Source organism: Gossypium hirsutum, chromosome D06 (assembly GCF_007990345.1).
Source record: "Gossypium hirsutum isolate 1008001.06 chromosome D06, Gossypium_hirsutum_v2.1, whole genome shotgun sequence".
Taxonomy (NCBI): domain Eukaryota; kingdom Viridiplantae; phylum Streptophyta; class Magnoliopsida; order Malvales; family Malvaceae; genus Gossypium; species Gossypium hirsutum.
The window spans coordinates 32809745-32822388 of NC_053442.1; the positions used below are offsets into that span (position 1 = coordinate 32809745).

The 12644-nt window shown below is 36.8% G+C and overlaps 1 non-coding gene across 1 annotated transcript; it reads right to left on the reverse strand.

Moving 5' to 3' along the window:
• Window positions 1-11502: 11502 nt before the first annotated feature.
• On the reverse strand, window positions 11503-11609 carry LOC121218759 (small nucleolar RNA R71). The gene has a single exon (XR_005915236.1). It is a non-coding gene; the product is annotated as a small nucleolar RNA R71 (small nucleolar RNA).
• Between the last annotated feature and the right edge of the window lie 1035 nt (window positions 11610-12644).

A 12644-nucleotide genomic window follows, 5' to 3' on the forward strand; every position in this document is an offset into this window, starting at 1 on the left:
TGAAAGTATGTACCCTGATCACTAATCAATGCTTTTGGTGTGCCAAAGTGGGTGAGTATATGCTTGTGAAAAAATTTAAGCATTGTCTTTGCATCATCCTTTGGGACTACAACAGCTTCAACCCACTTCAAGACATTTTCAACAGCTACTAATATATAAATATTTCCAAATGAACTTGGAAATGGTCCCAAAAAATCCATGCCCCAAACATTGAAAAATTCAACCTCCATAATTGGTTGTTGTAACATTTCATTGCGTCGGGATATAAAAATAGTGCGTTGACACCTATCGCATTTCGACAACAAAATTGTGGGCATCTTTGAATAATGAAGGCCAGTAGAATCCTGATTGGAGAATCTTAGAAGCAGTTCGCATGCCACTGAAATGACCTCCATAAGGAGCATCATGACAGTGCTTCAATATTGAAAGCATCTCCTCTTTCGTAACACAATACCGAATGATGTTCCCATTGCATACCTTGAATAAATACGATTTGTTCCAATATACTTCACTACTTCACGAAGAAATCTTTCTTTTTTATAGCCTATGACACCCAATGGGAGTTTTCCACACACTAGATAATTAACCAAATCCGTATACCAAGGGGTTGCATCTATAGCAAATAACTTCTCATTTGGGAATGTATCGACAATTTGAAGTATGTTTCCATCTTCGTTGTCAACTTCCAATCGAGACAGATGGTCTGCAACTTAATTCTTTGAACCTTTGCAATATTTTATCTCGATGTCAAATTCTTACAACAGTAAGATCCAACATATTTGTCAAATTCTTGCATCCTTCTTCACAAAAAGATATCTCAACACCGAGTGATCAGGAAATAAGGTAACCTTTGCATTGACAAGATAAGAGAGAAACTTGTTGAAAGCAGAGATTACATCCAACAATTCTTTCTTTGTAGTGGTATAATTGATTTGAGCCTTTGTAAGAGTTTTGCTAGCATAATAGATGGTGTGAAATATTTTCCCCTTGCGTTGTCCTAGAATAGCACCCACAGCAAAGTTGCTTGCATCGTACATAACTTTAAAAGGTTGAGACCAATCTGGTGCAATGACAATACGTGCATTTACTAACCGCTTCTTTAATTGAATAAATGCATCCAGACATGAATCGTCAAAGAAGAATTTTCGATTCTGTTCCAGCAATGAGCATAAGGGTTTTGCAATTTTTGAGAAATCTCTAATAAATATTTGGTAAAAACCCGGATGCCCAAGAAAACTGCAAATACCTTTCACATTTGTCGGCAGAGGTAATTTCTTAGTGATTCCCACTTTAGCTTTGTCTACTTCAATGCCTTGACTAGAGATGCGATGGCCTAACACAATTCCTTCTGTTGCCATGAAATGGCATTTTTCCCAATTTAGAACAAGATGTGTGTCTTTACATCGCTTCAATACTTTATCCAAATTGTTAGCGCAATGATCAAAATCATTCCCATAGACTGAGAAATCATCCACAAAGACCTTTAAAGAATCTACAATCATATTCGAGAATATTTCCATCATACACCTTTGAAATGTGGCTGGTGCATTCCAAAGATCGAAAGGCATACGGCAAAAAGAAAAAGTACCAAAGGGACAGGTGAAAGTTGTTTTCTCTTGATCCTCCGATGCAATAGCAATTTTATTGTACCCAGAATAGTTGTCTAAGAAGCAGTAATAGGCTCTTTCAGCAAGCCTGTCCAACATTTGGTCAATGAAAGGAAGTGGGAAGTGGGAAGTGGTCCTTCCTTGTGGCAGCATTAAGTTTGAGATAATCCTTATAGACTCGCCATCCTATAGGAATGTGTGTAGGAATTAATTCGTCTTTGTCGTTGCTAACCACAGTGATGCCACTCTTTTTAGGAATGCATTGCACTGGACTTACCCAACTGCTATCAGAAATAGGGTAAATAATTCCAGCATAAAGCCATGTTATAATTTCTTTCTTGACAACTTCCTTCATCTTCCAACTTGATCTTGTGCATGCAAAAATATAGACTAATGCCTCGAATATCGACAATGCTCTAAGCAATAGCTCGTTTATGTTGCTTGAGAATATGGACCGATTTTAGTTTTTGAGTTACATCTAGTGTTGTAGAGACAATAACTGGGAGAGTATTGTTAGCTCCAAGAAAGACGTATTTAAGATAAATAGGTAACACCCCAAACCTGACCTAGACATTATGGTCGAAACTGGCGCGTCACATTGAAGTGTTTTTTGAAGACCATGTTTTCATTAAAACCCTTCTTGAAATTTGTAACCTATTGCCATTTAAAACTTGTATAAAACCTCAGTTTACGTCTGTTTATTTTCAATCGAGGTTTATTAAAAAGTTATTACCTTCAAACATTATTGTTATGGAAGCTTAAGTTAAAGCAAATGATTTATGAAAACGTGATATTTAAAAATTGAGGTGCGAAAACATAGTGTTAGAAAACAGTTATTGTTTTGGAAAACTGTGTTCTACTCCTAACAAATAGAAATCACATCAAATCCAAAATTTAAAATCTAAAAATTATAAAGGCCTTATTACGACCTGAATCAAAATCAAATTTGTTTAAGTAAATGAGCAAAACAGAATAAAACAAGTGCAGTTGTGTGGCCCTCTCCGAGTCCCTCGCAACTCCGAACCGTCTAACGCTGGGGATTACCTGAAATGTTAAAAATGGGGTGAGTTTATGAAAACTCAGTGTGTAACCCCCTTATTAAAGAAATAGAATCAGTCTAGGCCTGAGCCCTTATTAAATGACACATATCACATGTATCTGGGCCTAAGCCTATCTCAATGTCAGAATCAGAATATGCAATGCATAAATACCCATACCAACCTTGCACTTCATATCTTGTCCAACCTTACACTCTTGTGGGGATTAAATCGACCCACCCATCCGTACACTCCTTATGTAGCATCGGTTGTGACACTAATCAATATTGCAGCAGAGCTGCCAATAACATAATCGGCTTAAAAGCCATCGGTGGGTCCACAGTCGTCTCATGCGACCCGTAACCCTCACATAGCAATCACATCCTCCAATACAAGATCTCAACCCCATGTAGTATGTCGTGTATACAATATGTCATACTGAGTAACAGTCATATAAATATCATACAACAAAACGATCATACATAACATAAGGCCATAACAGTCAGTTTACCCTATGGGGGTATTTCAATAATTTTACCCATTAGGGGTATTTTAGTAATTTTACACTTCAAGGGTATTTTGATAATTTTAGCCATCGAGGGTATTTCGATAATTTTATCCTTCGGGGGAATTTCGATAATTTTACCCATCGGAGGTATTTCGGTAATTTTACCCATCGAGGGTATTTCGGTAATTTTACCCTTCAAGGGTATTTCAATAATTTTTACGACCTTTTTGAAGGTCTACAGTCACCTCGAGTGACACAGATGATCCATTTGGTCGAAGCCATGCAATTGGGCTCAAAGCCCACTATTCGGCCCAAATAGGCCCACACGCTCGTGTGGCCTGTTTGGCCCAAATTCAATCCAGGTTATGCGATCTACATAGCCAAATACATTTTCTGCTACTTTTCATAATTTTTATCTGTGTGGGGCCCACGAGCCCATTGGGCCCACAAGGCCCATTTCGGCCCAACGAGACTCATAACGGCCCAAGTGCACGAGAACACTCATAGTGGTCTCTTCACTCTACCACTCTTGGTTGTGGGCTTAACTTTTCCACACGAGCGATCGCACGCTCGTGAGGCATCAAATGCCGAAGTTTCGGCTTTTACCGATTCACAAAAGAGACAGTGCGATTACACACCTGCTAAAAGGTACTATTTCCACGAACGCCCACCTAAAACAACAAGTCCCACAGTTAGATGATAACTGATAGGGTATAATGCCCTTTTAAGAGTACTCAAACCCAAGCACCCTCCTTACCTCGATTGAATGAAGCCAAGATCGATTACTTCAACCACTTGCAAACCACCACTCCTTGAAAGAACTCTAAAAACGCAATGATCCACACCATAAAAGAAAGGAAAAACCAAAAGTCAAGGAAGAATGATATTCGATTTTGAACAAGAAATGAGAAGAACAAAATACCCAAGTGATAAGTAAAGCCACTTACCAAAATTGAGAGACTTGCAGTGTAGATACGATAAGAAGTAGCAGCGAGGATCAGCGTAGAGGATGATATAATGGTTGGACATTGTTCAGTTAGAAGACAAGAGAGGAGAAAGAAATGGTTGGGGTTTGGAAAAAGAAGATTAAAGAAGAAAAAAAATAATGAAGGGAAGAAGGAGAAAAAGGAAAATAAGATTTCGGCAAAAGAGGAGAGGAGAGGAGAGGAGAAGAAAGAAGTATTCGGCCAAAACCAAAAAGGCAAAAGAAAATAGAGCAGATAACATACTCGATAACTTGGCAAAAACGTACCAAACACAAATAGGTATATCGAAACTGACCGAAATTCCCAACTGAAATCGAGGAAAAACACACTTCAAAATCGAAAGCCCTAGTTGCCTAATGACCTATTCGTCACTAGCAGCCCCCTAGCCGAATTTCCTATACCTCAATTCCCCCCAAACGGCACACACTCCCCCTCCAATTCAAATTCCCAAATTCTCTCCTAAAATCACACCTTGAAATCCTTCATGATCCAATCCTTAAATCACTCATTTGACCAATTAAAACTCTCCAACACAGAGTTTAAATCCAACACCAACTCTTGCCTCCACATTAGCAAAATAAATAATCCCATTTGCATGCAATGAGACTTGAACCTCTAACCTCCTTACCACACCTGTGACGCCACCTCCTTGCCACACCTATTTCGCCACCTTGCCACTACACCACAAGCTCTTTTTGAGTCATGATTTCAAAAAAATATTTATAAAGCCTTCAAGCTAAGGCCAAGATTCACTTAAGAGCAAAAATCAAAAAATTTCCTAAAGCCCAAGTTTGAACCCAGGACTTCTCCAACACTCCCAACTCTTCCTAAATCACTTAACCACTGAAGAAGACATTCATTTATGTCATTTTCTTACACACATAAATTTTTATGTGATCCCACACTCAAGACCTATTTCCATCTAGGCCCAAATTCGGGGCGTTACAAGTTTCAATTCTAGAGTAGGAGCTTCGTCAATAGATGGCTTGAAAATTAGAGCTGTTTTGTTGCCTAAGTCTAAGGATTCAATCTGCCATACATGCCTGAGTTCAATATTATTAACTTCAACCATGCTCTCACAATCATCTAAGAATGCATCATCAGATGTCACTACAAACTCCTTAGAAAGTATTGTGCTTTGGTCATTGAATTTTTCCTCAATTAGATCATCTAGCACATCGACATTATGGCATTCTTCTTTATCCTTACATTGAATAGATTTGAAATCACTGAAGGTAACGTGCTCATCACTAAGTTCCATGGTTAGTTCACCTTTGTAAACATCAATAAGAGTTCATCTCAGGGCTAAAATGGTTATCCCAATATTATGGGAACCTTCTTGTCTGCATCGTAGTCAAGTATGATAAAATTAGCTCGAAAAATGAATTTATGTACATGAACTAAGGTTTCTTTGATTTTCCCTTCAGCTTGAGCCAAGGATCGATCTACAAGTTGTAATGTCACTGCAATAGGTTTCATGTAACTAATTCCCAACTTTCTGAAAGTGGATAGTGGCATTAGGTTGATGCTAGCTCCCAAGTCACATAAAACCTTGCCCAAATAATGGTTGTCAATTGAACATGGGATAGTAAAGCTCCCAGGGTCTTCCATTTTGGGGGGCAGCTTATTTGTCAAAATAGCACTACAGCCTTCTGTGAGTGCAATAGTTTTAATATCACTGAGCTTCTTCTTCTTGGACAAGAGCTCCTTCATAAATTTTCCATAATTTGAAATTTGCACAAGTGCGTCTACTAAAGGAATATTGACCTGAAGTTGCTTCATTGTGTTCAGGAACTGTTGGTATTTCTTATCCTGCTCATTCTCCCTAAATCTTTGTGGAAAAGGTAAAGGTGGAGATATATCTGATTGTGCCAACACCTTTGATTACGTCGACAGTTTTGAGGGTCAGACATTAGGGATATGAGTGACAATTTGTGGAACTTTTTTGTCTGGTACATTGACAAGCTCTTTGGATTCAACCTTCTCACCAGGGATCACTTCACCAGTATCTTGAGGTGCTACAGTAGAGTTTGTAGTCGGCTCGTCAGTTTGTTTACCACTCATAAGAGTGATAGCCTTGCAGTGTTCTTTCCTCCTTGGACTGAGATTTTTCGTGTTCCTAAGTAGTGTGCCCGGTGGTCGAGTATTCAGATACGAAGCAAGTTTTCCTAATTGTGCCTTCAACGCCCGAATAGAAGATGAATTCCCTTGTACAATAGCTTTTGTGCGAGTAATATTCTCCCGCATTAAAGCCTCAAGAGCTGTTAATGGGTTAGAAGTAGAAGCTTGTGTGTACTGTTGTGGTCGATGTCCTTGAACATGCTGATTCGGCATTGAAGAGTGTTGTGGCTACATCTGATTCTGGTGTGGATGAATCTGGCTTTGTTGTGGATACATTTGAGTGTGTTGGTTGTAGTTCTGTTGTTGTTGATTGTAATTCCCTTGTCTGGGATTATAATTGCCTTGAGTAGATATATTCCCATATCGGAGTGTCGTAGCATTTTGTCCAACAGTCTCAGTTTCCCAAGATTCTTGATTGCGTGTAGAATTATTATAAGAGTTGCCATAAGAATTGTTGTGGATGTTACTGACATAAAAGGCAATCTCTACATGTTGTGGACAATCTTCATAGTTATGGTTGTCATTGCAAATCTCACAACAAAAGGTAGGAACATCAACTTGTTGAGTGACTTGTATAGGTGCAACGTCACTTGTCCCTTGCATATTTTTTACCATATTTACAAGAGAAGAAACTTGAGCACTAAGTGTAGATATCACATCCAATTCAATGACTCTCGAAGTAACTTTTTCTTGTGAAGCTCTAGAGGTGGGATATTGATAATCATTTTGAGCAATTCTCTCAAGAATTTGTAAAAGAAAAAATATATAGGATTTTTCCTATGTAAGTTAACACTTTTTTACTTAAATCCATTGTTGAAACTAAGTAATTATTTAATAAATTAATGAAATATGAGAAAATATGAAATTAAGACATAGAGATTATTAAAATGTGATTTTATGCTTTATTATATAGTTTTCATGCAATAAATGTCTTATTTTATATTAATTTGAATATATTATATTTTTTAAGACATAAAGTAGGTCATGCATGATTAAATTAAATAATAAAATATAAAATTATATTTAATAATTCATTTTAAAATATTTCATCAATAATTTGGTTTTTAATTAATTAATTAAATTGGATAGATTTAATTCTTTGGTCCTCTAACTTGTTGATTTATTTTGGACAGATCCGATAGCTTTGTTGGATTATAAAACTGTCCAAATTGGAGACCAAGTCAACCCAAAATTCGGCTGCATATGGCTGTCCATAAACCACTTTTTGGTTTAATTGCACAAGGCCCTTGAAGAGTTGAAGAAATTAGAGATTTACTTGAAGATTTACACTTGACCGAGTCTCAGTCCTGAGTTGTTGTGGCACTCAAATTGACTAAAAATCAAGGAAAAATCAGCTCAACTTTCTAAACTTATGGTCGGCCACCCATGGAAGATGATTCAAAAGATGGAAACTCCTATTTTTAGCAAACTATCTCTCTCTCCTCACCTATAAATAAGACCCTCTCATCCCTCAAGCGTCAATCAAGCATCATTCTCTCTTTTTGTCTTAGCCTTTTCCATTCCCACACCTAGCATCATCTCTTTATAGAGATTTTAACAATTAAGCCTCTTTAAGAACCCTTGGTCGGCCACCTTGGAGAACCATCAGCAAAGGAGCAAAGCAAAGCAACGAAGGAGTCTCGTCAGTTAGAGTCTTGGGGGCCACTTTGAATTGGGTTTAATCTTTCTTTTCTTTAAATTAATATAAACATATTTGCTATGTGTTCTTTGTTCTTGTTGACAACAATGTTAGCTTAACTTTATTTAAGCTAGGATGATTGCTTTGATTAAATAATATTTATTTGATTCATGCTTATAATGTTTGTGCTTCAATCGATCATGTTTTCAATTAAAATCAAGTCTGTATTATTCATACGTGATTGAAATACACCTGAATTAGCTAAGTGATCCTAACCAGATGACGGCTAATGGATGCATAATTGAAATCTGCATGCTTAATTTAGATCCTGACACGATTAAATTGTAGGTTGCATAACAACTCTAACCAAGCTTTGTTATCTGCATATTTTTTGGATTTGTGTGATTAAATTATGGCCGACCACCCATAGAAGATGCTTCAAAAGATGGAAACTCCTATTTTTAGCAAACTATCTCTCTCTCCTCACCTATAAATAAGACCCTCTCATCCCTCAAGCGTTAATCAAGCATCATTCTCTCTTTTTCTCTTAGCCTTTTCCATTCCCACGCGTTTAGCAATTAAGCCTCTTAAAGAACCCTTGGTCGGCCACCTTGGAGAACTATCAGCAAAGGAGCAAAGCAAAGGAACGAAGGAGTCTCGTCAGTTAGAGTCTTGGGGGCCACTCTGAATTGGGTTTAATCTTTCTTTTCTTTAAATTAATATAAAGATATTTGCTATGTGTTCTTTTTTATTGTTTACAACAATGTTAGCTTAATTTTATTTAAGCTAGGATGATTGCTTTGATTAAATAATATTTATTTGATTCATGCTTATAATGTTTGTGCTTCAATCGATCATGTTTTCAATTAAAATCAAGTCTGTATTTCATTCATACGAGAATGAAGTACACCTAAATTAGCTGAGCGATCCTAACCAGATGACGGCTAATGGACGCATAATTGAAATCTGCATGCTTAATTTAGATCCTAACACGATTAAATTGTAGGTTGCATAACAACTCCAACCAAGCTTTGTTATCTGCATAGTTTTTACATTTGTGTGATTAAATTATGGCCGGCCACCCATGGAAGATGCTTCAAAAGATGGAAACTCCTATTTTTAGCAAACTCTCTCTCTCTCTCCTCACCTATAAAGAAGACCCTCTCATCCCTCAAGCATCAATCAAACATCATTCCCTCTCTTTCTCTTAGCCTTTTCCATTCCCACGCCTAGTATCATTTTTTCATAGAGATTTTAGCAATTAAGCCTCTTAAAGAACCCTTGGTCGGCCACCTTGGAGAACCATCAGCAAAGGAGCAAAGCAAAGCAACGAAGGAGTCTCGTCAGTTAGAGTCTTGAGAAACACTCTAAATTGGGTTTAATCTTTCTTTTCTTTAAATTAATATAAAGATGTTTTCTTTGTGTTCTTTGTTCTTGTTTACAACAATTTTAGCTTAATTTTATTTAAGCCAGGATGATTGCTTTGATTAAATAATATTTATTTGATTCATGATTATAATGTTTGTGCCTCAATCGATCATGTTTTTAATTAAAATCATGTCTGTATTTCATTCATACGTGATTGAAATACACCTAAATTAGCTGAGCGATACTAACTAGACAACGGCTAATGGACGCATAATTGAATTGTGCATGCTTAATTTAGATCCTAACATGATTAAATTGTAGGTTGCATAACAACTCTAACCAAGCTTTGTTATCTGCATAGTTTTTGGATTTGTGTGATTAAATTATGGCCGACCACCCATGGAAGATGCTTCAAAAGATGGAAACTCCTATTTTTAGCAAACTATCTCTCTCTCCTCACCTATAAATAAGACCCTCTCATCCCTCAAGCGTCAATCAAGCATCATTCTCTCTTTTTGTCTTAGCCTTTTCCATTCCCACGCGTTTAGCAATTAAGCCTCTTAAAGAACCCTTGGTCGGCCACCTTGGAGAACCATCAACAAAGGAGCAAAGCAAAGGAACGAAGGAGTCCCGTCAGTTAGAGTCTTGGGAGCCACTCTGAATTGGGTTTAATATTTCTTTTCTTTAAATTAATATAAAGATGTTTGCTATGTGTTCTTTGCTCTTGTTTACAACAATGTTAGCTTAATTTTTTTTAAGCTAGGATGATTGCTTTGATTAAATAATATTTATTTGATTCATGCTTATAATGTTTATGGCTCAATCGATCATGTTTTCAATTAAAATGAAGTCTGTATTTCGTTCAGACGTTATTGAAATACACTTGAATTAGCTGATCGATCCTAACCAGACGACAGCTAATGGACGCATAATTGAAATGTGCATGCTCAATTTAGATCCTAACACGATTAAATTGTAGGTTGCATAACAACTCTAACCATGGTTTGTTATCTGCATAGTTTTTTGATTTGTGTGATTAAATTATTTCAAACCTAACACGTCTCTGTTACCTCACACGAATGCTAAGAAACCCTTAGTAAATAAGGATCAGCAAAATGCGTATTTACTAAGTAAAAGATTCCGAAAGAACCTAATGTGATTTCCAAACACATGAAAGATCGAGTTGCCATGGAATGTTTTTCAAATCTTATTGATCATGTTGATAATAAATTGAGTTTAATTAAAGTAATTATCCTAGTTTATTTATGTTATAATTGTTGCAAATTATGTTTAATTTTACTAAAATCTATTTCAATCATATAGTTCGCATACTTAGGATAATTGGCATTAGGGATCATTGCATTTAATTTAATATATTTTAATCACCACTTCTCAGCTATATTGTGTTTTTATTTACCAATTTGTGAATATAATTATAAAAATTAAATGACTTAGCACAAATACTATCCCTGTGGAGACGATAACTCGATACTAACTTATTACATGATAACAACTGTGTAATCTTGCACAAACCTAAGCATTACAAGTTTTTGGCGCCATTGCCAGGGATTGTCAACTGTTGCCATAGTCATTTTTTTGTGAAATTATTTATTTTCAATTTGATTTATTTCTAAAATTACTAACTTATTCTTTTTAATTTTTGTGATTCTCTTTTTAGGTGTTTATGAGCAAAGATTGAATTATCGATTTACTCCCTGTAGACCCTAAAATTGAGTAAAATTTTTTACAAAGAAGACGTGAACGAACAGCTTAAAAACAAGTCGAGATGGACCTTGGAAATTAGAATTAAGACCAAGGTAATGAAACCGATCATGTACAAAATCCTATCCTCATTGCCGATGATAGGGATCGATGCATTAGATAATCTACTGTGCCACCTTTCAATGAGTTAAACTCAAGAATTAGAAGGCCATATATTGAGGCAAACCAGTTTGAATTGAAACTAATGATGCTTCAAATGCTACAAACAGTGGGCCAATTTAGTGGTATGCCCACGGAAGATCCACATCTCCACCTTCGATTGTTTATGGAGGTGAGTGATTCATTCAAGATAGCCGGTGTGACTGAAGGTGCACTGGGGTTGAAGTTGTTTTCATACTCATTGCGAGATCGAGCACGAGCATGACTCAATTCATTGCCACCAAGTTCTGTATCTACATGGCAAGAATTAGCAGAGAGGTTTTTGGCTAAGTATTTCCCACCTAGCAAAAACCCTAAATTGAGGAAAGAGATCACAACTTTCCAATAATTGGATGATGAGTCTTTGTATGAGGCTTGGGAGTGATTCAAGAAGTTACTTTGCAAGTGTCCTCATCATGGGATTCCTTACTGTATCTAGTTAGAGACATTCTATAATGGTCTCAATGCACATACAAGATTGATGGTAGATGCTTCCATGAATGGTGTAATTTTGTCTAAGTCTTATAATGAGGCTTATGAGATCATCGAGAGGGTCACGAGTAATAACTATCAATGGCCAACAAATCAAACAGCTTTGGAAAGACGCGTAGTCGGAGTTTAGGAAGTTCACTCCCTCACTTCGTTATCAGCTCAGATATCGTCTATTTCCTCTATGTTAAAACAGTTAACCGCTAGTAATACTAATAATTTTGTAGCTCAGCCACCAAGTCTGTTTGAAATAGTTTCCTGTGTGTACTGTGGGGAAGGTCATTCTTTTGAGAATTGTCCATCAAATCCTAAGTCAGTGTACTATGTGGGGAACAAATATCAAAATTAAAGTGGACAACGACCCCAGTCCAACTTCTACAATTTTTCATGGCGTAATCATCCTAACTTTTCTTGGAGCAACCAAGGAAATGGACTGAACAACAACTTATTATAGCAAAGACCCAACCAATATCAAGGGTTTAATCAGTAAGCTCCAAAACCACCTTAAGCTGAGGCATCAAACAGTTTGGAAAACTTGTTGAAAGCATACATGGCAAAGAATGACACTTTGATCTAAAGCCAAGCAGGAACACTGAAAAATTTGGAAAACCAAAGGGGTCAGTTAGGTACGGAGCTACGTAATAGATCGAAAGGAGCCTTCCTGAGTGATATTGAGTGAGTATGAGACTATTGCCTTGACAAAGGAGTACAGTCTGTTCCTGCAGAATAGATTGCCATCGAATTGAAAGACCTAGGAAGCTTTACTATACCCTGTAACATTGGCGAATTTTACTACGGTAAAGCTTTGTGTGACTTAGGAGTGAGTATCAACTTGATGCCTAAGTCTATTTTCAAGATGTTAGGGATAGGTGATGTAAGACCTACAATTGTGATGCTTCAGCTAGCGGATCAATCTTTAGCATATCCCGAAGGAAAGATCGAGGATGTTTTGGTAAGAGTTGATAAATT